The sequence below is a fragment of the Halichoerus grypus genome, chromosome 7 (assembly GCF_964656455.1).
Source record: "Halichoerus grypus chromosome 7, mHalGry1.hap1.1, whole genome shotgun sequence".
NCBI classification, from domain to species: domain Eukaryota; kingdom Metazoa; phylum Chordata; class Mammalia; order Carnivora; family Phocidae; genus Halichoerus; species Halichoerus grypus.
The window spans coordinates 2,842,046-2,866,397 of NC_135718.1; the positions used below are offsets into that span (position 1 = coordinate 2,842,046).

The following is a 24,352-nucleotide window of genomic DNA, read 5'->3' on the forward strand; positions in this document are numbered from 1 at the left end:
CAAACCTTTAACACTATTTAGCAATCTCTTCGGAGAGGGTCTGTCTCTTATTTACCGGAAGATGTAGTATATGAGCTTCCATGGTTTTGCTTTTGTTTTGTAATTTCAAATTGTATATAGTCAGGAAATATTGCATTCATGGGCAATCAATTTATTTTGATTGATAAAAAGGGGTTAATAAAAACCCCCTTAGAAATAACAAGAAAGGGCAGTAATATATCTCTCATAGTGCCTTCTTTCATGGTGCATAAAGAGAGCAAGCTTCTTTACTTCTCCTCAATAAGTCTTTTCCTTTATTTTCTATACCTAGTGAGTCATTTATAACCCTTATTACTTCCAACCCACACACAGTCATATTTCCACATGCAGGGGGTTCTCCTCGCTAGGTCGTGAGAGCTGAGAGGCCAAAACACCCTATAATTTATATGAAAATACATGCCAAAAATGGATTATCAAATGTAACCAGTGTGACTTCGTACACTCGCAAATAAAAGAAATTTAGGATGAAATAGAAAACATCATGCTAAAAATTCAATCTATTGTTGAGACATAGCGTAGCACAGAGAGTATGCTGGTGTCTGGCGCTTGGCAAACATTGCCAAGTGATTAGGAGCAGAGATAAGTTAAGATGAGATACAATTAATACTTCCATTCAAACAGAAAGCTATTATTGACTTTATAAGGCACAGTTGTGGGTTTTTAATATTTTTATTTTTTTACAGCACCTGTGAAGAAAATGCAAAACGACAGACCATGAAATGCTTGCCTTCTGTACGTAGCAAGTGTTTACACTTACGTTATGGGATGGATTGGGGCACAAACATTATATAGCATCACATACATCTCTAATTTGCACTGGTCATAAAGTCTTGCAGTATTAAATAATTATCTATTGTTGGTCACCCCTGAAGAGCACATTTACAATGCCAGGAAATAATTTAGGGAACTGGCTTAGATCACAAAATTCTCCACGTAGAGATATTATTTTGAAAGTTGAAATATGGTGGGTTATTTTTTTTTTTTTTGCCTCAATGAAGTATTCCTGGATCATTATAAAGACTGCATTTAGAGAAATCTTACACCAAGTCTTGCCATAAAAGAAAATAGAGCCTGAGCTAAAAGGGCACTGGAGCAAAACCATGACCCGCAGGAAAACAAACATGCACTGATCTTCTGGAGAGAGGTGCATCTCTTAGATTTGAATCCTCTAGGAATAAAACAGCCTGTCCACAGTGAGAGACCCTTACAAGTTGCCTGTTCACTGTAGAGTTGAAGACCAAGGCTGACAACGAGGGCCAAGAGATAGGAAAGTTTGTCATTCCACTTAACATCCCAGCAACAATAAATGTCGTCAGCTGATAGCAGCCCTGAAAAGGCAAGAAGCCATGGCACCTCTCTTGAAGGCCTCCTGGCCACGGCTGGAGCAAATAACACATTCACTCATTCATTGGCTTTGTTCTGAATCCCACCCTGGGTCCTGCCTGTGCTGGGTGGTGGGGACATAGAGATAAACACACTCCTAGAGCTTCCAGAGAACGCAGGGACAGCCACTGAGTTCACGGATGACAGATCTACATTTACTCAGAGAACCTTCCACTTTGTAGACAATGGAATGTTTCTGAATGGGTGAACAGGTGCACAAGCAAGCGAGCCTCAGTCGCCCATCAGTACTGAACCTTTGCCCTTCTAGTTCTGACTTTGTGATGTGCCCGAAAATGGTCTCACTTGTAAGATGGCTTCTTTCATGGACGGAGAGGAAAGCATCATCAAGGCTTCCATATGAAGCACATATTCCATGTTAATTCACCAAGATGAACATTTGTCATATGCCAGCTCTATGCAGAAAACATCCAAGTCCAGATGGACGCAGATGGGAAGATAGGGACAGCATGACAGAAAGAAGGTGGCTTCTGTGAAGGACCAGGCCAGTCCCCGCAGGTGGGGGGGAGGTCCCACGGGAGCTGTATCTCGAACAATGAGGAGAAAGAGAAAGGCGGGGAGAGAGAGGCCAGACGTGCACAGGGCCCCTGGTCAGTGAAGGCACCAGGCGGACCCAGGCTGCTAGGGCAGGAGGGACACAGGGAGGCAGAGACCTGCCAGGCTCTCAGGGAGGAGAAAGCCCCTGACCACACACTCCCATGCACGAGCCACTTCGGGCACACGGGTGGGAATGCAGAGTAAAGATGTACAACAGAGCTGCACCTTGCAAAGGCCACCTCTGGGGGCCTGCACTTTACAGCAGGGGGCCTGGAAACTGAGCTGTGAAACCAAGGCCCTTGGGGTGAATAGCAGACTGGAGCCCTTGGCGGGGGGGTTTCTTACTTGTTTGATCCAACTCGCCTGGTTTTCGGGAAGACGTGCAGCTTAATAAGGAGGCTTTCCACAGGAAGGAAAGGCTACAGGGCAGCAAAAGGGTAGGCCATCCAGATGGAGCTGTGTCAGAATTCAGGGCTGCCACCCGGGCCTTCTGCAGCCCTGGGCACCGCGGGCAACGTGTCTGAGCCTGGTTCTTTATCTGAACACGAAGATGGCCCAGCAGTGTTGCTGTGGGGATTCGCTGACGTCAGGGATGCCAAACGGACTGCTCTAGGCTCCAGGGCCTGTGTCCTGCTGCAGGCCTGTCCCTGGCCAGTGGAGAACAAGCACTCTGCGGGGGGGATACAGAACCCCAGTCGTAAAAAAGAAAACTAACCCCTTGCGGCCCCTCTGAGACAGTTCAGTCGACATCTGAACAACAAGAAACAAGCCATTGCAGATTAGGGGGAAGTGTTTCCAGGCAAAGATGATGACCATTATTGTTATAATAATATCTAAAAACTGCAGATTTCAAAGAAAAAACATAACCCTATACTAGTGCCCAAGGAAGTGTCAGGAATTTCTTTTAATAAGCAGGCAAGAAGGAAAAGAAGGGACCTTTATTAAACACCTACTATGTGCCAGGCTCTGTGCTAGAGGCTTAATATGTTTTGCCTCTTTACATCCCAGCAAGATAAGCAGAGGTAGTAATTTTTAAAAGAGGTCATTGGAGGGACCTTGAAAGGGGGGATATTTAAGTCAATGGAAAAACAGGCATAGCTTTGCAACAAAACTGTTACTCAACCCCCTCCCTACAACACCACACACACACACACACACACACACACACACACACACACACACACGTCTCCCTTGGCCAGGCTAAGCTGAGCATGTTTTTCTTTTCTTTTTTTAAATATATATTCTATTTATTTACTTTTAGAGAGAGAGTGCATGAGTGGGGAGGACAGAGGGAGAGGGAGAGAGAGAGAATCCTAAGCAGGCTCCATGTCCAGCGCAGAGCCCGATGCGGGGCTCGATCTCATGACCCTGAGATTATGACCTGAGCTGAAATCCAGGGTCGGACACCTAACCGACTGAACCACCCAGGCCCCCCCTGAGCATGTTTTTCAAACAATCTGCAGCCACTCCTTGAAGCTCTCTCTTTCCTGGAAGGCAGGGGACAGGAGCAAGCTATTTTATTCCTACGGTACAGATGGGGAAACTGAGGCTCAGAAATGAACAGTTGCCCCAGTGTACATCACTAGTTAGGTTCTGCAGCCGTAAGCAAACCAAAGCTCCAGAAACGTCCAGCGCTCAGATGGGGACAGACCAGAGGTGGTCAGGCCGCTGCAGCGAGCTGACCACGTACTGGGCATCCTGCATCATGCCCGCCACTCTACAGACAGTATCTCACCGAAAACTCACAGCACCCCATTGAGGTAGGCACCTCTCTTAGCATTCCACCTTTATACACTGAGAGGGACGGGGAATGAGAAGTTAAAGCAGCCTGCCTGGGAGCTGGAGATAAGCAGGGTGGAACTGGAACTCAGGTCACCTTCCTCCTGAGAGCCATTTCCCTGGAAGGCGGTGTGAAAGTGATGGTAAGTGGTGCACCGAAAAACACTTTACTTTTACTATTTAATATATTTACTTTTTTATTGTGGTAAAATATACATAACATAAAACTCACCATTTTAAACATTTTTAAGTGTACAATTCAGTGACATCAAGCGACCATCACCACCATCCACGTCTGGAACTCTCCACGTCTTTCTAAACTGAAGGTCTCCACCCACGAGCCACTGACTCCCCAGTCCCCTCCCCCAACCCCTGGAAGCCACCATCTGTCTGTCTTGGTGAGTTTGATTATTCCAGTACTTCATATAAGTAGGATTATACTTTGTCTTTTGTGACTGGCTCACTTCATTGAGCATAATGCCTTCAGGATTCCATGTTGTAGCAGGTGTCAGAATGTCCTTCCTTAAGGCTAAATAATATTCCATTGTATGGACGGACCACATTTTATTTATCCATTCATCTGTCTATGGACACTTGGGTTCTTTCCACCTTTTGGCTACTGTGTCTAGTGCTGCAATGAACATGGGTGTTCGAGCCCGAGCTTTCAGTTATTTTGTGTTATGTACCCAGAGGTGGAGTTGCAGGATCATAATTTTATTCTTAAGTTTTTGAGGAAATGCCATATAGTTTTTTGTATGTTTTTAAGTTGTTATTTAAACTCTAGTTAGTTAACATACAGTGCAATATTGGTTTCAGGAGTAGAATTTAGTGATTCATCACTTACATACAACCCTCAGTGCTCATCATAACAAGTGCCCTCCTTAATGGCCACCCCCCTTCAGGTCTGGGATCATGACCTGAGCCGAAGGCAGACGCTTAACGACTGAGCCACCCAGGTGCCCTGCCAGACTGTTTTTAATAGTGCTGCACCATTTTACATTCTCACCAGCAGTGCTCAGGCTTATAATTTCTCCACATTCTAGCCAACACTTGTGTTTTTATGATAGGCCTCCTAATGGGTGTGAGGTGGTATCTCACTGTGGTTTTGATTTGCATTTCCCTGATGATTAGTTGATGTTGTACATCTCTTCAAGTGGTTATTGGCCATTGTATATCATTTTTGGAGAGATGTCCATGTAAGTCCTTTGTCCACCTTTAATCAGGTTGTTTGTTTCTCTGGGGTCCAGTTGTAGGTGTTCTTTATGTAGTCTAGGTGTTCTTTATGTATTAACTCCTTATCAGAGACATGATTTGCAAATATTTAATCCATTTTGTGGGTTGCCTTATCACTGTGTTTATAGTGTCCTTTGATGCACAGAAGTGTTTAATTTTGATATAGTCCAAATTATTTTTGTTGTTGTTGACTCTGCTTTTGGAGTCATATGTATGCAAGAATCTGATGTCATGAGGATTTTCCAGTTTTTTTTCTAAAAGTTAATGTATTTGCTTTAGTATATTAAAATGAGCACTATAAACATCATTTAACAGATGTTTTATATTATTTTTAGTTTAAAAAATTTACGACATTAAACAAATATACCAAGTTAAGTAATAGCAGAGTTTTGTATACATCTTGTAATTGGTACCCAAATGCTTGGTGTTTGGTAAATAGTGCATTACACTAAATTGCAGTCTATTAGATATATCTATTTCTGTACACAGTGTTAAAGAAAAAATTATTCATGACACTTGACATGAAGGTAAGGCAGACTTTATTCAGGGGGACCACTGTGACAGTCTTTTTTCTAATAGTTAATGTATTGTGACAGTTATAGGAACTACTATATTGGAGTTTTGCAGTAGGGGAGGAAGAATAGGATCAATTCCCAATACAAAGCAGACTGGGAATTTATAGCCAAGGAGTGTGATATGGGCAGGGGAAGGTCGGTGGGTGAAAAATTACTAGGAGGAAGCATCTGGGGTGAGGGACAATTCTTTCTAAATCAGCCTAACAGGATTCTTGCTGAAGGCAGGCCGGGTGATCAGACATCACCTGGGGGAATGTGGGGAATGAGGAGCCCCATCAGATATTGAGGCTGATCTCGTATCAAGGATAGGGGATTCTGGCAAACTGACTTAGCAGGATTCTTGCTTAAATTGGACAATGCAGAGACTAACATGGAAGCCCAAAAGTCAGGGACTAGTTGAGAAGAGAGTTCAGGGGAGCCTAAGCGCAGTTTGGTCAAGGAGAGTATCTGTCACTAGATTGTAGGCTAAGCTTTCCCTCATGACCCAACGGTGGACTCAGCATCTGAAAGAGCAGCGCCAAGTACAAAGACCAGTGGTACTGAAATCAGACGACACGGCACATCATTTAATCTAAACTGCAAGTCCGAAAAAAAGGTTTTTAAGGTAGAGGTAGTCATACAGGTTCATGATAGCACCTTATTTTCAATTCTGAAATGCAAACAGTTCTAAAAATTCGTTCTTCCTAAGTTTTGTGCAAACTCACATAAATATGAGACTAGTTAAAGCCGCTGTGTATCCCACTTAGGGTGAATATCTGTGAACATTCACACATTTTGCCACAGAAATATTGTGTTTGATTATAGGATGTTATCCCAGGCCCCGCTGATTATCCCAGGCCCCGCTGAAGGTGTTTCACACGATATAGACACTGCCTTTCAAAAAAAAAAAAAAAATCCTAGGGATTCTTAATTCCAAAAACACATCTGGCCCCAAGGTCCCCCCCCCCCCCAGTTTATTGAGATATAACTGGCATAGAACATTGTAGAACTGTAATGATTTGATATACATTTATTTATTATATTTGATATATATTTATATTGCAAAATGATTACCATAATAGGGTCAGTTAACACATCTGTTACCTCATACAGTTAATTTTTTTTTTATGCTGAGAACTTTCAAAATCGACTCTCTTAGCAAACTGAGGTAGCTGAGCTACCTAACTCGCCAAAGATCATGCGGCAAGTAGTCCAAGGGAGGGGGGCTCACTCGTTTCACCAGAATGGTTCAGAATCGGGCAGAGCAACCAAGGACGTCTTCACTTGCAGCAGGACACTCGGTGACTCAAATAACGGAAACAGCCAGAAGTCTGGAGCCTGGTAGGCACTTAGGTGTGGGTTGGTTCAGAAGCTCAAAGTGTTCGGGCCTCGGGGCTTTCCTCCTTTCCAGCAAGTTTCCCGCCAGCCGTCCTCATGGGGGCAGGAAGGCTGCAGCAGCCCCGGGAAGCTGACGCTTGGGCAGGAGAGGACGCAGCGCCCACGCACCCTGTCTCTGTCCACCACTGTGTCCCGGCGCCCTGCCCTCCGCAGACCAGCTCTACTCCCCGCTGGCCACAGCTCGGTGACCTGCCGCCGCTGGCCAGCCACTGCCAAAGTCTCGGCTCAGACAGGTGTTTATTAATAGGAGTGTCGTACGGCCCGGTCTGGGCAGAGATGCCTGCTCCGGGCCCGGCTCCCTGAGGACGCGAGCGCAGCGGAGCCACGGGCGGCGAGGCCTCCACTTCCCCTCTGCAAAGCCCTGCAGCCTGCCGAGAAAGCCCCCCGCCCAGGGCAACACCCGGCCAGAGACCCGGAGCCGCCCCACGGCCGCGGCCGCCCGGAAGTGAGGCCCCCTCCCCGGGACTACAGCTCCCAGAGACCCGCGCCCCAACAGCCCACGCGGACTGGCTCGCTGCGCCATCCATCAGCCACCAGCCCTAGGAAGACGCTGCTGACGGCGCTCAACGACCAATGACGAGAGCGAGGAGGCGGGAGCTTCTCCCAGCCGATCCACCGCCTGTAGACGAGGCGTGGCCAGACGCTAAAGGAGTAGGTTCTTCGGAGTGGTCGGAGAGGTGACAGCCTGGCCCTCCGCGAAATGATGACCTGGGACAGAAGCCCCCTCTGGCCCAGAAGACTCTGATCTTCACTGCGCGGGCCTGCAGCCCCCGCGGGGCCACGCCCAGTCGGGCTTCTCCCCGCCCCCGTCTTTCATTGGCTCCCCCGGGACACGTGGGGAAGGAGGCGTGGACATAGTGGCTGGGACCGGCGTCCGGCGTTCGGTGGGGATGAGAGGCCCGCGGACTCGGGCTTGGGGCCGCATGGACACCCTGGTGCCGGCTCCGTGGCGACGGCGGAGGGCGGAGGAGCTTCAGGTTCCGGGGGACGCGGTGAGCCCCCCGGGGCCTGGGCGTGAGGAACGGGATGGCGGAGTCCCTGGGCATGCCCCATTGGGCCTCGCGTCTCCCCGGGGGCCTTCCCGGGAGGAGGCCCGCCCGGGGTCGCGCCCGCGCCCTCCTGGCGGGGTGGATGAGGCCAGGGCCAGGGGGCGGGGTCAGGGGCGCGGCCGCGGCGCTGCCCCCCTCCGCCCCCTTCCGTCCGCGCCTGCGCGGAGATGCGGGAGTTGGAGCTCTTGTTCCCCACTGTCCGAAGGAGCGGACCCAGTGTCGTTCGCAGTGTCCCTGACCCTAGCGCGGGCTCGGGGTGTGCGCGCTGCTGCTCCCGAGTCACGCCCCCACGTGCAGGCGCCGGACTGGGCGGGGTGGGGCTGCGGGGTGAGCGGACACGCCTGGGTGGAGTGCTTTGAGCGGAGAGAACTGGGTGAGGCGAGGTGACTGGTGGTGGGGGCCCCCGATCAAGGTCCGGCGGGAGCTGGACCTGCGTGATCGGGCCTGCGTAAGACTGGAAGGGAAGAAGGATGGGAGACAGGGAATTGCTTAGCCTTTTAGGGAGCTGGAGGAAGTCCCGTCGGGGTGGAGCAGCGCTCTGTGACTTCCACCTTTGCTTGCGAATTGGCTGGTTCTCACCCCACCTTTATTTCTCGGTTCCTTGCTAAGAGCACCAGGGAGCCGCCAACATACCCAGCATCTGAGTTCTTCTGTTTCTTCTGCACCTACAGTCTTGATGAGCCCGGAATCTGCCCCCTGAGTTAATGCAGGCACTGTTTTCTCAGATGTTTTGCACAGCATGACAGAAGTGGCTAGTCTCCTTCCCTGCATGAGCTTCCTCACCCCCCACCGCCTGACCACGAAGCCACTGTCACTTAACGCCCTGTCACAGAAGCACCCCACTTCCAGGGTCCATGTTACCAGGGCACAGGTTAAGCTTCGGTAACGGAGGCTTCAGATCACATTGGTCCAACAAGCTGGAAGCTTGGTTCTGCTGCTCATAACGTGTGAAGGTGGGCAGTCCAGAGCAGTGGAATGGGGACCCTAAATACAGGTGTGGGGCTGGTGCTACCAGATCAGAGACATCCAGGGACCCAGATTCCTCCAGTCTCCTGGCTCCTGTAGTCCCCAGTGTTGTCCTCTTATGCGAGGTCAGCGCTAGGTCATCATTACATTGCTCACATTCCATACACTGGGAAGTAAATAGTAAAGTGACATGATCATACTGACATTTTAAGAGCTTATTCTGGGAACTCTGGGGAGAATGAAGGGTATGGTGGTCAGAGTGAAGGCAGGGAGGCAAGGAGTGTCTGGATTATGAGAGGTGACAGGCTTGGACAGAGAGGACAGTGAGACAGTGAATGTCAACAGAAGGCTCTGTATGTTGCGGGAACAATGCACAGGTCTTGCTGATGGAGTGGATGTGGAGGGTCCTGGAAGGGGAGGAGTCTGCGCTGGCTCCCAGGGCTGGGACTGGAGCAGCTGGGTGGGCATGGTGCTGTTACTGAGAGAAAATTGGTGTGGAACTGCAGGAGAAGAGGAGCTCTGCTTGGGACACGTGCATTTTCCGTCTTTGGGACGGTTCACAGAGGTTACAGACACTGCTAGGCATTGAGTGGTTACCAGGTGGGTTATCTGCATTTCACAATAACCTGTTACTGTTGCCAGATGACAAGTGAGGAAGCTGAGGCACAGAGAGGTTAATCAGCTGGCTTGAGGATACATAGCTAGGAGGGAAATGGGGCTTAGACCCCACCGTCTGCGTCCAGAGCCTGTCCTCTTAGCTATGGGGCTCTGTAGCCTCCTACATGGGGTTTCGCAACAAAGTCCTAAATTGCCCATAAAATGATGAAAAGTGTGATGCCACAGGCTGTCAGGGACCAGGCACCAGAGGTCATTATTGATCGGAGAGGAAGAAAGGCTTAGAAGAGAAACCTTGAATGATCTTTCAGATTGCAGTGCTGAAACTAAGTGCCCAGCTTGAGGCTGCAGTACTTCCCTGCTGTTACCCAGGAGTAGTGAGTTCAGTGTCTAATTGCCAAGGTGTGTATGGCCTCTTAATCTGATAAAGTCCTTGTTTATATTGTGTTCTGCCTTGGTCTTTGATCTAATAATCTAGATTGAGTTCAATAAATTATCCAAGTCCTTGTCCCGAGTTTTCTGTTCTCTCTCTCTCTCTCTCTCTCACACATACACACACACACACACACACACGCACGCACACACGCCCCCTTCCAGAATTTGGTATATGGAAAGTGCAACCCATTTCCTACCTACAGATTAGTGACTCTACACTCTGTGCATGAGAACCGCCGGTGGAGTTTTAGAAACTGCAGCTGCCAGGACCCATCTCTGTAATAGCTTCACAAGTGGTTCCCAGGCAGAGCCAGGGGTTACCTCCTGTAACCCCCAAGGGTCCCGACTGTGGGAAGGGCACCTTATGTAGTGACGTGTGGAAGTGTTGGTAGGTAGACAAGTTCTGAGCACCTGTTGTGTAGCAAGCAGTGTTCTAGGCTCTGCAGAAAGAAGAGTGAGATCCTTGGTTAGATTGACCCTGAGACCTGGGGGCGTCCAGCGCTTGGCTCTTCCAGGCCCCCTGCCCACGGCACAGTCACCACACTACGTGTTCCAGAAGGAAAGCGCGTGCCCGGGACACCTAGAGTCATGCATACTCTGCCTGTACCAGCCGTGAAGACGCTCTTTCCAGACGACCTCTGTAAAAATCAAGTTCTCTGGGAGAGCAACACCACAATGTCTGGGCTCACAGTCGAATTGGTATCTTTTCCGGTTTCCTCTGGGTTGATCCAAGATCCCATTTTCCAGCTTTTGATTTCTAGGGATAAGTGGCCATTTCCTCTATTGTAATTTCCTTTGAATCTTTGTCAATATCCTGTAGAAATAACATATCAGGATGCATTAATGAATTGGCTGTTGACAGGCTTTTTTGCTTATCACTTGTTTTTTCTTTTTGAAAACATTTTCACCTTAGTATTTCTTTTTTGACATGTACTTTTTTTAGTTAATGAAGTATAATGTACATACAGTGTTACATTAGTTTCAGATATACAGTATAATTATTCAACAATTCTGTGTATTACTCAGTGCTCATCACAGTAAGTGCACTCTTAATCCCCTTTATTTCACCTTTCCTCCCAACCAGTTTGTTCTCTTTATTTAAGAGGGTTTTTTTGGTCTCCTTTTGTTTGTTTCTTTGTTCTGTTTCTTGAATTCCACATATGCAAAAGCATATGGTATTTGTCTTCTTCTGACTTATTTCACTTAGCATTATATCCTCTAGGTCAATCCTTGTTGCAAATAGCAAGACCTCATTCTTTTTTTGTGGCTAAGTAATATTCCATTGTGTATATATACCACATCTTCTTTATCCATTCATATGTGGATGGACACTTGGGCTGCTTTCATATCTTGGCTTTTGTAGATGATGCTACTGCAAACATAGGGGTGCATGTATCTTTTTGCATTAGTTTTTTTTTTTTTTTTTTTTTAAAGATTTTATTTATTTATTTGACAGAGAGAGACACAGTGAGAGCAGGATCACAAGCAGGGGGAGAGGGAGAGGGAGAAACAGGCTTCCCACGGAGCAGGGAGCCCGATGCGGGGCTCGATCCCAGGACCCTGGGATCATGACCTGAGCCGAAGGCAGACGCTTAACGACTGAGCCACCCAGGCGCCCTGCATTAGTGTTTTTTATTTCTTTGGGTAAATACCCAGTCATGGAATTACTGGATCATATACTAATTCTATTTTTAATTTTTTGAGGAACCCCCATACTGTTTTCCACAGTGGCTGCACCAGTTTGCATTCCCACCAGTGGTGCACAAGGGTTCCTTTTTCTCCAATCCCCACTAACACTTGTTATTTCTTGTATTTTTTATTTTAACCATTCTGACAAGTTGTAGTTTTGATTTGCATTTCTGTGGTGATTAATGATGTTGAGCATCTTTTCATGTGTCTGTTGGCCATTTGTATGTCTCCTTTGGAAAAATGTCTATTCATGTCCTGCCCATTTAATTGAATTATTTGGGTTTTTTGTTGTTGAGTTGTATGAGTTCTTTGTATAGTTTGGATATTAACCCTTTATTGTATATATCATTTGCAGATATCTTCTCCCATTCAGTAGGTTGCCTTTTTGTTTTATTGGTGGTTTCCTTTGCTGTACAAGAGCTTTTTATTTTGATGTAGACTCAATAGGTTATTTTTGCTTTTGTGACCCTTGCCTCCGGAGACATATCTAGTAAGAAGTTGCTACAGCCAATGTCAAAAAGGTTGCTGCCTGTGTTTGCTTCTAGGATTTTTATGGTTTCAGGTCTCACATTTAGATCTTTAATCCATTTTGAATTTGTTTTTGTGTATGATGCCAAGAAGTGGTCTAGTTTCATTGTTTTGCATGTAGCTGTCCAGTTTTCCCAACACCATTTGTTGAAGAGGCTGTCTTTTCCCCATTGCATATTCTTGCCTCCTTTGTCATAGATTAATTGACCATATAACTGTGGTTTTATTTTTGGGTTCTCTAGTCTGTTCCATTGATCTCTGTGTCTGTTTTTGTGCCAGTACCATGCTGTTTTGATTACTAGAGCTTTGTAGAATATCTTGAAATATGGGGTTGTGATTGCTCCAGCTTTGTTCTTCTTTCTCAAGATTGTTTTGGCTATTCGGGGTCTTTTTTGGTTTCTTACAAATTTTAATATTATCTGTTTTAGTTCTGTAAAAAATGTTCTTAGTATTTTGGTAAGGATTGCATTAAATTTATAGATTGCTTTGGGGTAGTATGGACATTGTTAACAATATTGGTTCTTCCAATTCATGAGCATGGAATATCTTTCCATTTGTTTGTGTCGTTAATTTCTTTCATCAGTTTTATAGTTTTCAGGGTACAGGTCTTTGACCTCTTTGGTTCAGTTTATTCCTAGGTATTTTATTATTTTTGGTGCAATTATAAATGGGATTGTTTTCTTAATTTCTCTTTCTGCTACTTCATTATTAGTGTATAGAAGTGCAACAGATTTCTGTATATTAATTTTGTATCCTGAGACTTTACTGAATGTTTTGATGCAACTGTGGAAATTTAGATGTGAGTAAATTATGAAGTTCCAATCTACCATTTTCACCAATTTTTGGTATTATGAATAGTTGCCTCTAAAATCAAGGGCTGAGGATATCTTATATCCACTCTGCTCTGTTTTATAACTTTTAGACCTGCCTTTGCTAATACTTGAAAAATTATCCAGTAAATTTAGCTAGTAGTCCTTGTCAGCAAAACCACTTAGACATGTTGATGGCTTTAACTCCATTCAAGTAACCCTATGGGGTCTAACTTGTAAAGAGAGAAAGTCCAGAGTTAAATTTGCTTGTTTCACCTTGTAGGATGTAGATTTTATAGCTCATCTGCTAAGCAAGATCCCAACTGTGAGAACCTAAGGGGTATTGGCGGTGGTGCTGACCTCAGCAAAACCCTTCACTCTGCCTTTCTGTGGTCACTCTTTTCATTCAAGATAATTGCAACCCATGCCTCAAGAAACAAGTTATTTAATTCTCTCACTCATTTGTAGTTTTAAGGTTCATCTGTTGAGCTACTTTTACTGTCTGTTCTACTCAGTTTAATTGTATTCAGCCATCTTCCTATCTAGATGAAGGGAGCTTACCAATAATTCACCTTTGGTTATATCTCTAATACACATGTTCACATTGCCACCTGCATATAGCCTCGATCATTTCTAGTTTTTGGCAGATTTCCTTACATACAACACAGAAAAGTCAAAATGAGGTAACGGTCAGTTGGTGGGCGTACTTGACCATGCTTGGGGGGCTCTTTCAGGTATCTGTTGGGCTCCGCAGTCATGGCTGGAGGACCATGATGTAGCTTCTGCTTCTTCAATTATCAGATGCCCAGAGTTGAGCAAGGCATGTAGTAGGTGTTCGGCAAATACTTTCTGACTGGTTAACATGTTGAGGGTGTGTGTGTGTCCAACTGAAAAGAAACAAAGGGAGGATTACACTAATGCATAAAATCCTTGGTGCTTTCAAAGTATCATTTACTTAGGGAAAACTATAACTCAGCTGGCAAAGCCCCAGCAGTGTGCCCCATCATCACCCTCACGGTCATGACTGCAGCTCATGTCTTTTCAATTTCTCTCGTGTTTATTATCAAAACAATGTTGCTTAGCTGCTTTTTTTCTTTCAAGTGTACAAAGAAGTGATTTTTTGGTAAACTTGCAATTGTGCAACCATAACCCCCAGTTTTAGAGCCCTTCCATTGCTTCATTTGTGCCCATTTTGCAGTAACTCCATCCCCCCCCCCCTCGCCCCGCCCCAGCTCCAGGCAACTGCTAATCTTTTTATTTTTCTAGATTTGCCTTTTCTGGACTTTTCATATAAACAGAATCACATGTGCTTTTTCTTGCAGCTGGCTTCTTTCACTTAGTGTGGTGTTTTTCAGGTTCCTCCATGGTAGAACATGTATCTGTAGCTTGTTCCTTTTTATTGCTAAATAATACCCCATTGTACAAATATACCACATTTTGTTTATCCATTTTTCATTTGATAGACATTGTGTTGTTTATCCTTTTTGGCTGTTATGAATAATGCTGAAAATTCGGAAAAGTCACATGCAGATGTTGGTTCCCTTTCTCTTAGATACCGAGGACTGAGTGCCAGCGCGTGTTGCCAGGGGAGCTGGATGCTGTTTTCCATAGTGGCACATTCTGCATCCCCACTGGCAGCCCATAGAGGGCTCCAGTGAGTCCGCATTCTCTGTTGTCCTCTGTTGTCTGATACAGTCCTAGTAGGTATGCAGTTGGGGGTCTCACTGGGATTCTAATCTGCATTTGCCTAGTGACTTGCTGTTGAACATCTTTTCATGTGCTTTTTTATCACTCATAACTTTTTTGGTGAATTATTCAAAACTTTTGCTCATATTTAAAAACAGCTTTGTTTATAATTTACATACCATAAAGTTCACTCTTTTAAAGTACACAGGTCAGTGGCTTTAATATATTTACAGAGCTGAGTAAATATCTCCATAATCTAAATAAAGAACATTTTCATGACCAAAAAGAAACTTGGTTCCCGTGGGCAGTCACTCTCTTTCACCCTCCCCTAGCCCTTAGCAACTACCTATTGACCTTCTATCTCTATCAGTTTGTCTATTCTAGACAATTCATATACACGGAATCACAATATTTGGTATTTTGTGACTGGTTTCTTTCAGTTGGCCTAATAATGTTTTTGAGGTTCACCCCTATTGAAACATATATCAGTATCTTATTCCTTCCTGTTAGTAAATAATATGACATGATATGGCTATACCACATTTTGTTTATCTTTTATTCAGTTGATAGACATTTGGGTTGTTTGTACTTCTGAGATTTTATAAGTAATGCTGCTGTGAACATTCACATACAGGTGTTTGCATGGGCATATGTTTTCATTTCTCTTGGGTAGTTATTTAGTTGTGGAATTGCTGGGTCATATGGTAACCAGATGCTTAACATTTTGAGGAATGGCCAAACTGTTTTCCAAAGCAGCTGTGCCATTTACGTTCCCACCAACATGGAATGAGGGTTCTAGTTTCTCCACAGCCTTGCCAACACTTGTTACTGTCTCTTTTTGATTATAGCCATTCTAGTGATTGGGAACTGCTATCCCAATGTGTTTTTTATTTGCATTTTTCTAATGACAAATGATGTTAAATGTCTTTTCATGTACTTACTGGCTTTTTGTGTATCTTTGTTGGGGAAATCACTATTAAAATCCTTTGCCCACTTAAAAAATTATGTTGTCTTGTTGAATTGAAAGACTTTTTTATATAATCTGGATACATGTCTTTTAACATATAGATGGATGTGTAAACATTTTCTCCAAGAATGTGGCTTGTCTTTTTACTTTCTTAATGGTGCCTTTTGAAGCTCCAAAGTTTTGGATTTTGATGAAGTCCAGTTTATCAATTTGTTTCTTTATAGATCATGCTTTTGGTGTCATATCTTAGAATTCGTTGCCTAAGATCACAGAGATCTTGTCCTATGTTCCCCTCTAAAGATGTTATGCTTTTAGCACTTACATTTAGCTCTCTGATCCCTTTTGTGTTAATGTTTGTGTATGGTGTGTAGGTAGGGCCCTAAGTCTCTCCTATTGCGTGTGGACCTTGAATCGTGCCCAGACCATTTTTAATGAAGACTGTTTTCTCCATTGAGTTGTCTTGGCACCTTTGTCAAAAGTCAGTTCACCATAAGTGTACGGGTTTATTTCTGGATTCTTAGTGCTGTTGCATTGATCTGTATGTTTATCCTGTGCCAATACCACACCGTCTTGATTATTGTAGATTTTTTTAAGTTTACTGTAAATTTTGAAATCTTTTTCTTTTTTTTTTTTTTAAGATTTTATTTATTTATTCATGAGAGACAGGGAGAGAGAGGCAGAGGCAGAGGGAGAAGCAGGCTCTCCACAGAGCAGGGAGCCCGATGTGGGGCTCGATCCCAGGACCCTGAGATCATGACCCAAGCTGAAGGCAGATGCTTAACCCACTGAGCTACTCAGGTGCCCCTCGAATTCTTTTTCATACATCGTTTGGTTTTTAGTGCTTCTTTGGTTGTATTTTTCAGTCTTGTCTCCCCAGTTAGACTGAAAGCCCACTGAAGACCCAGCTCTGTCATTTCAGATCACCAGCCTCCACACAAGTTAGTTCAGGTTTTTGGATTTCATTTTTCTCATCTACAAAATAGAAATAAAATTTCTTACCCTTCCTATGTCATGAGGTTGTTAAAAGGATCAAATGAAGTAACAAGTGTGGAAACGCTCCTAAACTGTAGTTTTTATCATTGTGAGTGACCTTTATTAGCCCCACCTGTGGTGAGTAAATTTGTATACCTGCTTTCCTAAGATCCTTCACTTTAATCAGAGTGTAACTTCGGTTTATAGTGGACTTCGTAAATCTCGCAAGCCTGTGCTTGATCCTCAGTAAGTCTAGTAAGTTCATTCATGTTTTTTACTTTAATTGGAAGTATGAGTGTGGCTTTTTTTTTTTTTTTTTTTCTCTGTTGTCTTCCTCTAGGTCGCTAGCCCGCCAGGAATTAAGTTGTCCCTCTTGCTTTTGACTATGGTCTTAGACTGCTCCTCTTCCCTAAACCTCCCTGTGTCCCAGCCAGACGGGGTGGGGGGTGTGGGCTGGGGAGCTCATGTACGGTAGGATGACACATCTTCCAAAAAGTGGTCACAGCTGAGTGAAGCACAGCATCAAGATGTAAGATCCATGTGGTTAAAGTTTTAGTATGCCCTGAGAGCATGGAGCGGAGAGGAGGAATCCTAACTTCAGGTCTCCGTAGTGGACACTGTGTCAGGTTTCAGTGTCCTCAACTCCCAAGAAAGCGACCCTCCCAAGAGGGCAAGATTGTTTTCCAGATGACAGTGTTATTGAAGAAGACTCTGTGCTTGATGGAAACTGTGTTTTCTCTCTAAATGACAGTCTGTAGGGCCTTATTAATCTTGCTGTTCCAGCATTAATGGTTCTGTATTCGGGGCTGGTGGACATGCTCCTCCCGCGAAAGTAAACTGTCTTTGCTGAACTATCCAGTCTCACTCAGCAAACTGTTTCTGGTAACTGGGACTCAATTAACCAGCATTACACATTGCTAATACAAATGATCTTTAGAAAAAAAGGCCATTAGTCAATAAAAATCCCCATAATACCTTCAGAATGAAAGATTAGATGTGTGTGTGTGTGTGTGTGTAGAGAGAGACTCACCATTAACTGCATTCTGAGTTCCAGTGATTTACATCGGTATTCTGGCTGGAGTATGTATGCGTAACTCGTGTACTAGTGTATGCATTAAAGATGCTTGATTCAGGGCGCCTGGGTGGCTCAGTTGGTTAAGCGACTGCCTTCAGCTCAGGTCATGATCCTGGAGTCCCGGGATCGAGTCCCGCATCGGGCTCCCTGCTCGGCAGGGAGTCTGCTTCTCCCTCTGACCCTCCCCCCTCTCATGTGCTCTCTCTCTCAAATAAATAAATAAAATCTTAAAAAAAAAAAAAAAGATGCTTAATTCAAGGTGTTTAATTTTTTAAGAATTAAGCCATTTTCTTGTGCAGATTAGAGAGAATACAGGGTGTTTCTCTGTTGAAGTGTTCAGGAAGTTGGCATCTTTTTTCTTCTCCACACTCCTCTGGGGCATAGAGTGGAGGAACAGGTTTCCAGAGGTGGCCCAGGCCTGTGCTCTGTGGGCTTGTGCCCCCTCTGCTGGCTCACCAGTGTGTCCCAGGTGCGTCATGAACACATCCCCAGTCTGGTTTCCACAATTCTGCCAAATCGGGAAGCCTGTCACACTCCTCCCTCCCCCCACTTACCCAGCTGGGCCCCCATCGCTTCTAGTATCGGAGAAAGTCCACGGCAACAAAGGTGGGCTCGCGCCTCCTCAGTGGAGGGCGCCTCGTCTTTGCGGAGACCTGCCAGGGGTTTTGTTCTGTCATTGAGGCGACACAATACATATTTTATACTTTAATTTGTGCGTCTCATCAAGTGTCTTTTCTTAGCCACCTGTGTTTCTGTTCCAGCTGTTCTCTAGTGAGGCTGCTCTTCGGGTGGTACTCAGTTATTGTTAAGTAAGGGGGTCTTTGTGTGTACTTGGGATTTTAGTTGTGTTTATTCAGTGCAGGTGTCTTCTTAGTTGGGTGGTGAATCTTCACCTGCCTTTATGAAGGCTGACGTATCCTCTCCAGGAGGGAGTAAAAGTGAGCCATGGAGCAGAATCCTAGAGTGAAATGTGTCTGCAGCCCTCGCTTTCCTTTGGTGCAAGCCAATCCCCAGTAACTGGACAGTGTGCCACGTAAGTGTACAGGGCGATTGGTGCAAGCCAATCCCCAGTAACTGGACAGTGTGCCACGTAAGTGTACGGGGCGATTGGTGCAAGCCAGTCCCCAGTAACTGGACAGTGTGCCACGTAAGTGTACGGGGCGATTGGTGCAAGCCAGTCCCCAGTAACTGGACAGTGTGCCACGTAAGTGTACGGGGCGATTGGTGCAAGCCAGTCCCCAGTAACTGGACAGTGTGCCACGTAAGTGTACGGGGCGATTGGTGCAAGCCAATCCCCAGTAACTGGACAGTGTGCCACGTAAGTGTACGGGGCGATTGGTGCAAGCCAATCCCCAGTAACTGGACAGTGTGCCACGTAAGTGTACGGGGGATGGCATAGCAGCCGCTCTCAGGAATCCGCCGTAAGTAGCAGGAAATACGAATAATTTAATCCCCCCCGCTGGTCGGGAGCCCCCAAGCAGGTAACCCCCACGTCCCCTGGAGGAGCCCGGCTCTTACCGACCACCTAGGTACCAGCATGACTCCCCCTCTCGCCTGCCACCGGGGGTGGGGACCCAATTCCCCAACCGCCTGAGCCACTTAAAGAATGTCAGCTTGTCGCCACGGATGATCACAAGTCTGCTGACCTGAGTGTGACAAATGTCATTTGACCCCACACAGAAATGGTTTAGAATGCACTTCCAGTGTTTTAGGTTTCATCCAGAAAGCATGGGTTCTAGCTCAGAGTCACGTGTCCGTGCCCTTTTGCTCTCCTTTCCGGCAAGTCTGATGTTGTTCAGAAACAAGCAGGGAAATAATACCGCTGGCAGCCCGCTGTGTGTAACTGTTGGGGGAAGCTCGAAGCCTGTGTGTAGAATGACGTGGGGCGTATTTAATATTGCCACTTTTTCCCTTCAGCCCAGATTGTGGGAAGTTGGCAGTAAGCCAGTTTTACACATCGAGCTTGTGTTGACAGTGTAAAGATTGAGTACATCCTGAGTAACCGGAGATCTAGGTCCTCGGTCTTCCTGGGTGTTTTCTCGGACTTGGGCAAAGGTACAGAGGCTGCATTCTTTGCAAACGTCTTGAAGATGATTAGTAGGATTACTGCGGTATCCGGGAGAAGAAGGATTGGATGTACTCCGATAGACCGGAAAACCACACGGGTGCCAAATTAAGGTGAACGAGGGCGCCGAGGAGAGCCCTTCCATGCAGAGAAGAACACTCAGAAAGCACCAGGGCTGGGGCAGCTGCTTCACACGGAGAAGACTCGGGGGCAGTGCGGGATACCCGCCTCTCTTGGACCTGCCACGCCATGTGGCCACTGCGCCTGTCCCACTAGGGTGGGTTTCTTCTGTGCAGACACACTGGCTGAGCCACGGAAGGCGGTCATTCTTCTCTCCACGGTGGGGGCCACTTGGCTTTGCAAGTATTTTTTATGGTTTATTTTAAGAGGGATATTGACAGTTTAGAAACTCTGGAGCAGGGTGTCTAAGGATAGGAAGAGTCTGGAAAACATCTCAGGTGTGGGATAGTGAGAGGCAGTAGGAATGGTTGGTTGGAGAGAGGAAAGCTCACAAGTACCTGAGTGTGATCTACAAACATCTGGAAGGATGTTTATCTCCTGCTCGAGGGACTATTTATTTTATGTTGCTCAAGAGGGGAAAATTAGAATTAGTGGGTTGAGATTATGGGAAAGCAATTTGGCTTAGATCAGTATTTCTAGAAGTATGGTATACGCACCACCAGGGGTATGAGAGATTGTTTTTTCTTCATCTTTAAAAATCTTTATTTCAAAGTAGTTATAGATTTACAGAAAGGTTCCCCCCCAAAATAATATAGAGAATTCAGGTGTGCCATCAGCTAAACAGCTTACGTGATGATAGTACAGTGAGCGAGCGCACTGTGAAATTAGCCCTGGTGAAGCGCTGCTAACTCTGCTAGACCTTCTCCTGTCTCACCTGTTTTCCCACTAACAGCCCTTCTCTGACCCAGACGGGATCCAGGGCCCACACTGCACGTAGTTCTTGTGCTTCTCGGTCTCTTCCAGTCTGCGTGTGACGCTAACCAGTGCTCATGACCTTGACACTTTGAGTGAATGGTAGTCAGTTACTCTGTAGAGTGTCAGTCAGTCTGGGTTGTCTGACGTTTTCTGTGATGAGATGAAGGCCACGCGTTTGGCATGAAGACCACAGAGGTGACGTTACGCCTTCTCAGTGCATCAGATCAGGGCTGCGCGGTGCCAGTCATTACTGCTGGTGTTGACCTTGTCCCTCCATGAAGGTCATTTCATCCACTCTAAAGCCACTATCTTTCTCTTTGTAATTAGTAAAAACCTTGGAGGAAATGCTTTGAGGCTGTGCCAATATCCTGTTTCTCCTTAAACTTTTGCCCAGTGATTTTAGCATCTACTGGTAAATCTTGTTTGAAATAACTTTCACTGTGGCATTTACTTAATGGTGGTTTTGTATTTTCCTCATTCCTTTATGCTTGTTAATTAGAATTTGACTGAAAAGGAGAACACTAACTCTTCTCCCCTAATGATGTATTCATTTGTTGATGTCATGGTTAGACTCCCAGGTATTTACTTTATTCTCTGGATTACAATCCAGTGCTGTTGTTACTTATTTTATTGCCCAAGTTGTTCGGCTTTGGCTTTGGCCATTGGGAACTCCTTCAGGATGGCATGCCTTTGTCTTTTTGACGTGTCCTCATCCTTTTTAAAGAAACTTATTTTGGGTGACACAAAATGTCTCAGGCTCATCTTATGCTTTCCCTGTTCCATGCCTGAACCAACGCCTCTCCATGAAGCCTAGATTCCTTCAACGGGAGAATGGTATTTAGAAAGCAGTATCTACGTGCTAGGTATAGTCTTGCTACCACGAGGATGCCACCATGACAGCAGACATAGCTAGAAAATGTATGTATGGGTGTATGCATACGTCCTAGTGTGTAAGTATTCATATTTATGCTTCATATCATGTGCAAATCCACAGCCGTATGTTTTCTCTGCCGCTGTCTGGATACCTATTGAAAACTGCATTCATGCTAATACTTTCAGTCCTGATCCAGCACCCCTGGGTTCTTTTTTTTTTTTTTTAAGGATTTATTTATTTGAGGTGGGAAGGAGGAGAGGGAGAGAGAGAATCTCAAGCAGACTCCACACCCAGCATGGAGTCCGATGTGGGGCTTGATCTCACGACCCTGAGATCACTACCTGAGCCAAAATCAGCAGTCAGCTGCTCAGCCGACTGAGCCACCAGGCGCCCCACCACTAGGTTCTTTAATAGCCTTCTCCCTTCCCTTATTTGTGACTTATCTCTTCAACAGAGAGAAACCTGGCTCTCCTTATTTACAATATGTTTACTTATTTATTCAATCCCAGTATACCAATAAAATAGTTTCGAAATTGCTAATCTGTGAGAAACAGATTAGCTAACTAGAGTCAGTATTTGTATACAGCTCTTTTTTGTCCTTAGACTTAAGAGTTTCTAGTGAAAATAGTATTTTCCAGAATTACTGAGGATCGTTCTGTATTTCAGTGTGGCTATGTTATTTGTCTGTAAAATAGTTTCATTTGTTACCATTTGTGTTCCATTTGGGTCTGATGTCCTGGTTGATTTAAATTTGGTACTTATTTTCGGGTATGTGAAGTGTTACTACGGTTCTAAGACTAGAGCTGTAGAATTTGCATCAAGTGTCTGCCCCCACTTTATACCTGTCGTCCCCCTTCTGTCGTACCTTTTCCCACCCACTCTCCATGGAAACCAGTGTCTTCAGTTCCTGGCACCTCCTCCCTGTATTTCCTTTGTACAGATGAGCAGATGGGTGCAGGTGTTCTCATCCCCCTTCTTGCATTGCACATCTTCTTTTGCACTTTGTCACTGTACGTCCTGGGAATCTCTGCGAGCCCATGCACACAGGTCTTCCCCTATTTTTTACAGCTGCCTGGAGCCGCGTTGCTGAGATGGGCCGCGCTTCTCCAGCTGCTCTCCAGCCTGTGCCTGTTTAGGTGGTTTCCAGTATCTTCCAGCTTAACCAGTGCTACAGGGAGTAACCTCGTGCATTCTTTTTTCCCATGTCGTTGTAGGTATGCCTACCCGACAGGTTCCTGCAGGCATAATTTCTGGGTTAAAAAGTCTCTGTAGCTTTTGTTAGGTATCACCAACTTTCCTGCAGGATTTGCAGCCCGGGAGACACCTGTTTCCCTACAGCCTCGCCAGCAGAGTCCGCACCACGCCTCAGCGTTTTGCCGGTCTGACAGATGACAAGTGCCCGGTGGGGTCTTCTCGTTTGCTCTTCTCTCAGTGTGAGTGAGCTTGGACTTGGAAACTTTTTTGTTAATTGTCTGTTCATGGCTTTTTCCCATTTTTCTTTTGTGTGTTTGGTCCTTTGTCCCTCATTTTCTAGGAGAGTTTCATATATTAAGGGGAGTGGCCCTTTTCCTGTGGTATGTGCTGCAAATATTTTCCTCCAGTTTGTCAGTTATCTTCTGTTTTGTCTAGGGCTCCGTTTTGTTTTGTTTCATTTTGCCCTGCAGACATTTTTATTTTTATGTAGTCAAATTCATCAATTTTTGTTTCATTGCTTCTGGGTGTGGAGTCATAGTGAGAAAGTCTCCCTATACTAACGGCTCACCCATGTTTTCTTCTAGGAATTCTATAGTTTAATTTTCTTACATTTTTAGATCCTTAATCCATTTGAGGTTTATTCTTATATATGATACAAAAGACACATCTGATTTCATCTTTTTCCAAATGGCTACCCAGTTGTCCCAGCACCATGTATTAAAAGGTCCATCTTTATCCCAGTGACTTGTGATGGCAAATTTCCATATATATTCAGGCTTATTTCTGGACTTTTTATACAGTCCCATTTGTCTATTTGTCTGTCAACAGCACCACCCTTTTTACATATAGAGTCTTTATAGTATGGTTTTATGTCCAGTAGTTTTAATCTTGTTTTTTCATTTTTATTGATAAAAATATTAGTCTAGTGAATTTTTCTCTGATTACTGCTTTAAAGGCATCCCATAGATGCTGATTTCCGCCCCCCCGCAGGGTTTTCTTGGCTATTCTTGCATGTTTGTTTTTCCACGTGACCTTTAGTATCAACTTGTGCAAGTCTACACCGTAGTCTATTGGTATTTTTACTGGCATTACATTGACTTTATAAATTAACTTAGGGGCAACTGTCATCTTTCTAATGTTAAGTCATCCTAACCAATAATAGATGCTTTTTCATTTGTTCATTTCTGCTTTCGTTGTCTTGCAAGAATGTTTTACATTATCCTTGTATATATAGGTTGAGTGCAATTACTATTAAACTTATTCCTAAACATTTACTCTTCCTTGTTGCAATGATCTAAAATGGGGTTTTCTCTAACACCTTATTATTTTATATTTCAAGGCAATTTTTGTATGTTAACTTTGTGTCCTACTATTCAATTGATTCTTTCATTGTTTGGGTTAGTTTTATCATTGATTCTCTGGGGGTTTCCAGATATATATTATGATATCTGCAAATAGTGATAGTTTTACTTCCTTACCCATTCTTATGCCTCTGCTTGATTTATCTTTTGTAATTATATAGGGTAATGTAATACGTCTAGGGTAGGGCAG

At 44.9% G+C, this 24,352-nt stretch overlaps 1 non-coding gene across 1 annotated transcript in view; it reads left to right on the forward strand.

Moving 5' to 3' along the window:
• Positions 1-7,510: 7,510 nt before the first annotated feature.
• The window catches only part of LOC118553645 (uncharacterized), a 37,104-nt gene continuing 20,262 nt past the window's right edge, over positions 7,511-24,352 (forward strand). Inside the window, exon 1 of the transcript XR_013449551.1 lies at positions 7,511-7,933. This is a non-coding gene — a transcript (uncharacterized LOC118553645). The remainder of the gene's footprint in view (positions 7,934-24,352) is intronic.